Raw genomic sequence first — 10,000 nt, 5'->3', positions numbered from 1 at the left:
TTTAATTTATAAAGGAATTTTCCTATGAATCACACGACTGTATCAAGTAATCAGAGCAGGTTCTCGTAATTTTATACAATAAGTTATTATAAGTAGTGGTGGATTAAGCCCGACTGTACGCGCCGTAAAAATTAGAATATCTTGTTTTATTCCTTTAGTACACGTAATATCCTGTATTTACGGACTCACCGTCTGTTGTTCGAGCGTTTACAGATACCTCTATAGTTATAAAAAACATTGATCTGTATATAGCGTAATTGTAAGATATCTATCTAGGGGTATACAAAATATTATCTTACCTCCTGCAAAATAAGGCGTGTTTATCAAAGGAAAATTCTATAAACCTTCAAACATATTAGAATCCGTTTGAACAAAAAGAGACAGTTAATCAAATAATAACTTATATAGAGGAACAAATAATTTGTCTCATAAATCGTGATATTGTTCAACGACCCAACAGAATTCTCCCACAACCGCAGTCGCAGTTTGCATGCAAAAATCTCGAGACGCATGCACCCTCGAATGTCTTAGTGCGTGTAAAAAGACTTTGCTGGGATCTGAAATTTTAATCCTTCCCGACACTCTGAAATATAACGATTTCTGCGAACAAAGCCCTAGACACGGTTGACTCGCAGCAACAAGTTAAATCTAGTGATCCACAAACCTATACATATCGTGGATACGGAAGTTATAAATATCGCATTTTTTTATTGTTGCTAATTTTTAATCACGCCCAATCAGTTGTAGATGAATCTCTCTTATACTCTATCTAAAGTAATATCCGTAAAGTCATTCAAGCAGAGGTGATTCAGCAGAAATTTTTTTTTTTATCTTTTATCTGAATACCAGGAAGTTTCTCCACTAGCGAGTGATCTCTGGGAGTAAAACGGATGTCATTGAAAACAAAATACGGTCTAAGGACAAACATAAAGCTATATACGTACCTTCGTATAGACTCCCAATGAAATTTCAAAATAGAGATAAATGACGAAGTTGAAAAATGTTAGTAATAGGAGTCATTAGGAAATCAAATAGCCCATATAATTTTTCTCTCAAACGTCATGCCATAAAAGATTTCTGTCGCTTAAACAAGAAACGATTGGACTTACTTGAAGGCTTTCACCAGATATCATTACCTAAGTGATTGTACCTCATACATCGTTTTTAGCACACTCAGGGGACATTATCAATTTTTACAATATAGTGTTTGGAGACTTTTAGTGGATACACAACATGCCTATTGGTTGGTCTTGTAATCTTTTCTAATACCTTAGAAGTACATTCACATAAACTAGAGCTAGTGCTCTAGTAAATATGTAACACTTCAATCATGACAGCTCCTTTAACAGACCTTACGAAGAAGGACGTAGATTTATTATGGTCTAAAAAGCATCAACAGGCGTTCGATATCGTAAAAGCGGAATAATGCAGCTCACCTAACTTAAAAATCCCTGATTTGAATAAGGATTTTTTTTTTTTTTTATTGCAACAGACGCCTCAGACCAAGGGGTAAGAGGGGTACTACTTCAGCAATATTGAAAAACAGTTCTTCCCTATAGCTTTTTATTCACATAAACTAAAGCCCTCTGAAAGTAAATATGCAGTAATAGGCAAGGAAGGGCTAGGTATCGTTAACTCACTAGTACATTTTAAGTTCATAATCTACGGCTATCCTGATAAAATCCTTACTGACCATAAAGTCCAATACCAAGTTTTTTCAAAGGCTTTAAACACAGTCCCAAAGGAACTCATTGGCATATGATCATTCATGTCTTTGGAGCCAAGTTAAGATATCTACCTGGGAAAGCAAATATCATAGCTGACGCATTATCCCGCAATCCCGCACCATACTGCAAAGAACCATTAATTGGACTAAAAGATATAGAAACATCCGTGCCTATTGTTAAAACCGTATCTAAACAAGAAAATTCATTAACCCAAGAGATCGCGAGCATTTAATAGCTGGGTTGGAGCACAGAACTGTTTACAAACTGAACAAAACAAGGGCCAGCAGCAATAAGCAAAACAATAAACGCTTTGAACGGAAAAGGGTCAGCAGCTAAGCAAAACCAAAAATAAACACTTCGAATGGAAACCCTAAAGCAAAAGTATATTTAAAGTATGTGTATCAGAGTTCTGTAATCAAATATAATATTTTATGTAGGTCCGTGACGAGGAAAACCCGAAGAACACAGCAGGTGACTAACAACCAGGTAGTAGTAATCTCTTTCATACCAATCGTCCTAAACTGGTTGCATTCCGTCATCCAGGGTTCTCTATTATGTCACAGAAAGCCAAATCACTGTTTTACTGGCCTACAATGCTTACAGATATAAAAAGCACATAACTAATTGTAACACGTGTCATGAAAACAAGGGATACACTAAGACACCTGTCAGTTTAGGGGCCTATCCTATGCCAAATCAATCCGTGAAAGAATATACGTAGAATTATTAACAGAATTACGAGTCTGACAGAGGAAATAAACACTTCTTAGTGTTAATAGTTCCTTGACACGTTATATAGAATTAATAGCACTAAAAACAAACACCGCAATTGAGTGCGCTAGGAATATTTATGAGTGTTAAATCAGTAAACATGGAATTCAACACATAATAATCTCTGACTTGGGTGGTGTAAATCAATAATAATCTCCTTAACTCGCTGTGTGAATTCCTTTCCATTAAGAAAACCAGTACTATATCTTATCACCCAGAGTTCAATCGGTCTTTGGTAGAACGGATAAATAGGAAAGTGTCAATGTCTTACTAGTTACAACTCGTGATATTGGATCCGAACGGGATTATGGCGGTTTTCGCGGTTTTAAATACCTTTATCATTCATATCTGATCTATAGAAATGATACCGCAAGTAGCCTTATACAGTACGCCGCTAGAACACTTTTCCACATATTCAAGCCAACCATTAATTTATCAAATATATATAAAAAAAATATATATAAATAAATAAATATAAAAAATAAAATGAATATGGATACAAGTGGAGTCGATATAATACACTCCGTAAGAAGTCAGAAGGGTTACAAATTATAACAAAAATGAATCACGATAAAATCAATAAGCAAAACGTAACCATAGGTAATTAAATATCCAAATATTACGCTTTAGTAATGACAAGTAAGCTAAAAGTTCAAAACACATATCAAAACCTACTGACATATTGTCTGTCCCGGTGATTTATATTCGTAGTCAATGAAAAAAAATAAAAAAATAAAATAAATAAATAAATAAATAAAATAAAATAAAATAAAATAGATTTTAAAGTCAGGAAGTCTAGAAGTGAAAATGTATATCTATGGAATAATCCTATATGGATCTTACAGGGCAAATAATATATATAGAATTTGTATGGAAACCTTTTTTCATTAGTTTGAATAAGGAATATCTAAATTTAACTAATTTACATAATTACATTTATTTACAATCATGCAGATTTCCAACATGAAACTAATATATTGTTCAATTTTGGTACTGTTTTTTTTTTCAGACATTCTTCTCGTGGGGGTGGAGTATTAAAAAAAAATACCCAATTTATACTAAAGTCGTATTTATTACAGCAAGTAACGTAACTCTTAGCTGGCTGAGAGCAATCTCCTGCCAGGTGACGACGTCATCAGTTCTGAAGGTGTATGACGCGTTGCCGGATCAGCATTTTTCCTTTTAACCTCAATAAACCGCTTGCAAAGCAGGTTGACTGGAGAGAGGAATGCTTAGCCCGAACTTCTCATGGGCAAGGCAGACGTTAGGTACAAGTGTCTATCCGTGTGCAATGCAGTTTAGTTAAGGACTTGCAATCGTTTTAAAATTAATGAACAAAATAAGCAAATAGAATTTCTATAACATCAAAATGAATTAATTTTTTCTGAACCTCATAGACAATTAGAGTCAATAAATCAGCTTATGATATTGGTAAACGGACATTTAGAAGTATCAGGTCATGTATATGAAAAATTTACTTTCAACATTAGCCTATTACAATTCAAGTAATCACATTCATGGGAAAATGTCACATTTTTTTGAAAAACCCAAAGTTTACATAGAAATTAGTTACATAGTGGGTTCTTTCGTTGCATCTCCTGCCTATTAATAAAGTTTTAAAAATTAACCTCAGAGGATGCGCGCGAGAAATTTGAATATGAAACTTTTGTTAGGGGCACATAGGATCGGATTTTATCACAGCTTAATTTCAGTTAGCATAGAGAAATACAGAATCATGATTAATATTCTCTTTGACTCTTATGTTGCCTGGCAATCTTACAAATAGCTCCGTTTTCCACTTCTTTGTCTAGTAACTTACTATCAGTAATATCGAATTTTCTTTGGGATTCGTATTGATATCTGTTTATTTTTTATAATTATGGATATTTTTACAGTCATCATAGACCTGGATAGGTTCACTCATTGTTAATGCCATGGATAAAAAAGTTTGTACAGCTGACTCTTTTGAATTCCATAAAATATCAGCAAATTCATGTGGGTTAAGTCTGGTTCTTAATGGCTTTCTCCCTCCCGTATTTGATGTTGTCTGAATTTCCTTTGCCCTTCTGACAAGTATAATTTCACTTGCAGGCTGATTAATGGAACCTGGTTACAGTATCCTGCAGTACGAGAGTTTCACATCGCAACTTCAAAAAATCATTTGTCACTGCGGACGACTGCAATCAAGTAACAACCGCCTACAATGTGAAAGGAATAAGCACCATCATAAGTGAACAAGCTTATTTCATGGACTTCTTCGACCGACACCCGTATCCCATCGTTAATCTCGTTTTAATGCGGAATGCTCCGGCGGCTGTCGGAAATCGACTACAAAAGGGACATACTTCCGACAATTACGACCAGAAGGATATTCAACTCTACGTTGCTAGCGAAGGACTCGTGCTGGGGATGATAGGTGGTTGTCTGGAACTGTGTAATGGACGAAAAGTTGTTCGAACGCTAGTTAAATGTGTGGTAGTATAACCTCGGTCATGTATCCTATATATAAAGTATCATGTATCCTATATATAAATGATCATAAATAACAGAGTCGAAATATATCTTTGCGTGTACGCACTAGGAATCTATATATAAATGATCATAAGTAACAGAGTCAAAATATATCTTTGCGTGTACGCACTAGGAATCTATTTAAAGTGCACATATATTAATCATAATTATATGAATCCATATACATACGTATAAATAAATCAGGTAGCCTATAATCAATCTGTTACCTTTTATCTTACCAATAACTGCAGATATATAACAGTTAGCATAAAAATCAACGAATCAATCAGCATAAACATAAAAAAATTTTATCAATTCATATATGAATTTTTATCATTTAAAATATGATTTTTATCATGTTAATCTTTATTCTACGCGATTATCAGAGTACGTTAGTATTTTCTGTAGCATATGTATCTTAAAGAGATGAAGTGAAAAACTGTATCAGTATATATCACGTGATCACTATTATTTACGAATATCATTGTGTGCATATTGTTTCTTATATCTTATTACTTGAATCTGTATTTGTGTACACCATGAATTTTTTTTTACTTATTAGTATTTTTTATATATCTATATATATTCACATAGTGTTTGTATCACACTCCTATAAGTTAAATGCAAGTCAAGCTTGAATAATATTCAGTGGTTGGTTTTGTAGCTGACCGAGCTTTTATGTAAGTGATTATATAATAAAAATATGGAATGTTATTCCATATATATAAAAAACTAAAACTAAAGAGGTCAACCATATTGCTTGCAGGAATGTGATCAGACCAGAGACAATAAAGTAGGCTAAGGTGACGTGCCGTCACCTGTAGTCATTCATTTGTTTTGAAAACATTAGTCCAAGCTTCCTGCTTGAGACAACTACCGCGACCTATAATTCAAACGGCCTACGTGACTTGTAACGTGTCTCATTTGTATGTATGTTCATATGTTCGAGCTACTGTCTGCTTCCTTTATGACTTGTAACCGAGATGGTAGTGGAAACAGAGTTGAATTAGCCATCATTGTTGGCAAGGGCGATCAAGCCATCGTCATTGGCAGACCTGTACAACCCTGTCTGATATTCATCATGTAATCTCAGAAGAATATATGTATTTTTGATACTTCGTGTTTTCTACTAGAACCTCACATCAGAAAGAAATCATCATGAGTTTAACACATCGTCGTCATAATGAAAGAAGATACTTACTTCGTTAGTTATCATGAAACCCCAAGACACTCCAATGAGTATGGAAGTGCATAACCAACCGACTTAGCGCAAGATTATCGCAAGTCAAACATTACCTCATAGGGCGCCTTATTATACAAGGTAACAGCCCTAATATATATATATATATATATATATATATATATATATATATATATATATATATATATATATATATATATATATACCATACCTACACACAAACACACACACATTCATATATATATATATATATTATATATATATATATATATATATATATATATATATATATATATATATATTATATATATAATATATATATATAACCTACACACACAAACACACACACATTCATATATATATATATATATATATATATATATATATATATATATATATATATATATATATATATATATACATATATATATATATATATATATATATATATGTATATATATATATATATATATATATATATATATATATATATATATATATATATACTATATATATGTGTGTGTGTGTGTGTGTGTGTGTGTGTGTGTGTGTGTGTGTGAGTGTGTGTGTGTGTGAGCAAAGGGGAAACCTTTGCATACACACACACATATATATATATGCGTGCGTGTGTGCGTGCGCGCGTGTGTGTGTGTGTGCAAAGGTGTCCCTTTGCACGAGCAAATAACAAAAGAGGATTATACCCCATTACTCTTAATATAATGGGATACATGAGATAATGTCAGATGGCAAAGTGGAACGAAATTAATCACGGGTGAGAAGAAAAATTCCCGTCAGCTGTTAATCAAATTAGTTACTGGGAAAATACGGAACAAAGGGATGGTGTGACTTGATTGCGCTTTTTTTTAAAAAAGTCTCTGAAATATTGCTATTATTAGTTACGTTATTAAAAACTACAAGGTGGTTCTACCCTCAGCACTACAGTAGATTCACATCAGCCGTGCATTTGATGTCTAGGCCAATCCCTTACGACGCTCCTGATTGGCTGTTGATAAGCCAATGACAGGGCTGGAAACTCTCAGTCTCTCGAGAGAGAGCTCTTATAGGTAGGATGTATGTTCCATCTCTCCTGATGTATACGCCTTTCAGGAGAGGTGGAACATACATCCTGCCTATGTGAACTCTCGAGAGAGACTGAGAGTTTCCAGCCCTGTCATTGGCTTATCAACAGCCAATCAGGAGCGTCGTAAGGGACTGGTTCTAGACGTCAAATGCACTGCTGATGTGAATCTACTATAGCCTGGTGTCCTCGCTATTATTATCAGTTCATCCAGTGATCGTGTGTCTTTTCCTAGTGCGGAAAGGAGTGCTTACAGTTGTGGACCGACCCCTCTGTCACGACTGTATGCTTGCTTGTTACATCGATGAAATTTCCAAATGCATTAATCTTATTATTGGGGAATTATATCTACAATTAATTCAAATGCCAGATTTTAACGTACATAACTTAGAACTTTCGAAAGCGTCCTTTGGCTCCCATTTTTGACAAGTCTGTGATGTGAATTGATGTGATGTGATGTGAAGCTTGTTTTGTTTGTTTGTACGTTGTTTTTACGTTGCATGGAACCGGCGGTTATTCAGCAACGGGACATACCAACTGCTTTACGTGACTTCCGAACCCAACCGTCGAGAGCGAACGTCTATCACCAGAAATACACATCTCCAACTCCTCAGTGGAATGCCCGAGAATCGAACTCGCGGCCACTGAGGTAGCAGGCCAAGACGATAGCGATCACGCCACTGAGGGGAGCTTGTTGATAGTTGTTAGACAAGAAAGGATACGGATATTGGACATGAGCGGTATGTCTGTTGGCTAATGATGATTCTTGAAAAATTTTCTGAGGATTCTTATTTCGGTAAAATTGATCCAATCGTTTGATGGACGTCTGATGATTTGATGCGGATTTTCTATGTACGACAGATGTCTACAATGGTTCCTAGAAAACATTTGGGTTAAGTAAATATATACTGCTGGAGATTGCATCTTCTATTCCGGTGGGGGTATCCTTGATCTCTTAGGGACTACAGTTCTTTAGCGGGGCTTTTGAAAATAACGTGAAACTGAAAAAAAACATGTGTATAGATAACAGTATTGATTGTACTCTTATGTATATGGCAAAAATAATCACAATTGGTTCGTTAAGGACATATTAGTCTGTCAAAAATTAAAACAATGAGGATGAATCGTGATTTCTAATGAATAGCTTTACAAAATCTGCAACTGTTCATTATAATTAACCTATGTTTGAAGTTTGACAGGTATTGGTTTCAAACACCTAATAATAAACTCGAGAAATTAGTTCCCAATATGGTGAAAGCCTGCCACTTTTTAACAACAAGGACCGAGAAATGGTTACGCGTGAAATGTGATTTGGGAACTTGTGTGGCAAACTCAGTTACCTGTTGCAGGCTCGCATCGATTATTATCATCGGGCTGCCAGCCACCGAGTCGGAGGGTTTCGCGTTCTTCATTAACTTCTGAAATTCGTAACCAAAAAGGTAAATGCAAACATAATACGCAGAAATTTCGAGATTTGATGTCGGTTACCAAACAGCTATTTACGTTAGTTTTCGGCCATAACTCCCTGTGGCGTGTGCGCGTTTTTTTTTTTTTAGCTCAATCTCATCTTCGTTTATCCACTGAAATTTGTAACCAAAAAGGAAAATTCTAACACAATACGCTGCAATTTCGAGATCTGATCTCTGTTTTCAAACAGCTATTTACGTTACTTTTCGGTCCCAATTCCCTGTTTTTTTTTTCTTTTTTTTTTTTTACAGCTCGCAACAAACCGCAGCAATAATTCAATAGCAGTACGGCTGTGTGTTACACGACACCCTATTCCTCAATTCTAACATGCCTTCGATGAGGCTTACTTTCTTCCCAGGGATGTCATATCCTGTCAGTAAGCTCTCTCATTGCCTGCTTTCGTGGGATACTAACTTTCGTATATACATCTGTAGCGTAAGTTTATGACGCTGTTTAAATGTACGTCTTATATGAAGCAATCAACTTTCGTATATACAACTGTAGCGTAAGTTTATGACACTGTTTAAAGTACGTCTTCGATAAAGCCCACTGGATATTAATAAAAGCATCTTGCATCGGCGTTACGCTCCACCAAGTACTACTGCGTTCTTTACCTTAGCTACTCATTCACTCTCGTGTCTGTCCAAATTCTGTGACTTGACTCTCATTTAATCATCTTCTCTCTCTCAGTTTAAAATATATCCATCGGTCTAGACATAACTCTAGATATACCTCTAGTACTAAAAATCATCGTCATTATTGCTATTCAATGCTTGACTCTCCTACGATCTTCCTCTCTCAGTTTAGAATATATCTTTCGATCTAGATATGCCTCAGGTACTAAAAATAATTGTCATTATTGCTATTCAATGGGGATAAAATGAAGTATATTACAGTAGGAAATATCTTGAGTGAAAACTCACCAACACGGACGAAATGACCAGGTTCTTCCTCCGTAATTCCTCTACAATGTCCTGTTCTACCTCTCTGTAGGATTTGGTGTAGTTGGCGCCACTTGTCGGGTTCCACCTGGACCACCGAAGTAGAAGTTATAATTGCTAATATGCAAATAAGCAGAGATAGATAGATAGATAGATAGATAGATAGATAGATAGATAGATAGATATATAGTGAGAGAGAGAGAGAGAGAGAGAGAGAGAGAGAGAGAGAGAGAGAGAGAGAGAGAGAGAGAGAGAGAGAGTTTCAGATGAAAAACTAATTTCCATTATGCATTGATAATTCATG

The 10,000-nt window shown here is 35.1% G+C and overlaps 1 pseudogene; it reads right to left on the bottom strand.

Moving 5' to 3' along the window:
- Nucleotides 1–10,000, bottom strand: part of LOC135206874 (glutamate receptor ionotropic, kainate 2-like) — an 80,915-nt pseudogene that overhangs the window by 41,441 nt on the left and 29,474 nt on the right.

Source organism: Macrobrachium nipponense, chromosome 31, assembly GCF_015104395.2.
Source record: "Macrobrachium nipponense isolate FS-2020 chromosome 31, ASM1510439v2, whole genome shotgun sequence".
In the NCBI taxonomy this organism is placed as follows: Eukaryota; Metazoa; Arthropoda; class Malacostraca; order Decapoda; family Palaemonidae; genus Macrobrachium; species Macrobrachium nipponense.
Note: the sequence above shows the minus strand (reverse complement) of the source record. Positions and strands in the feature narration are given on the sequence as shown.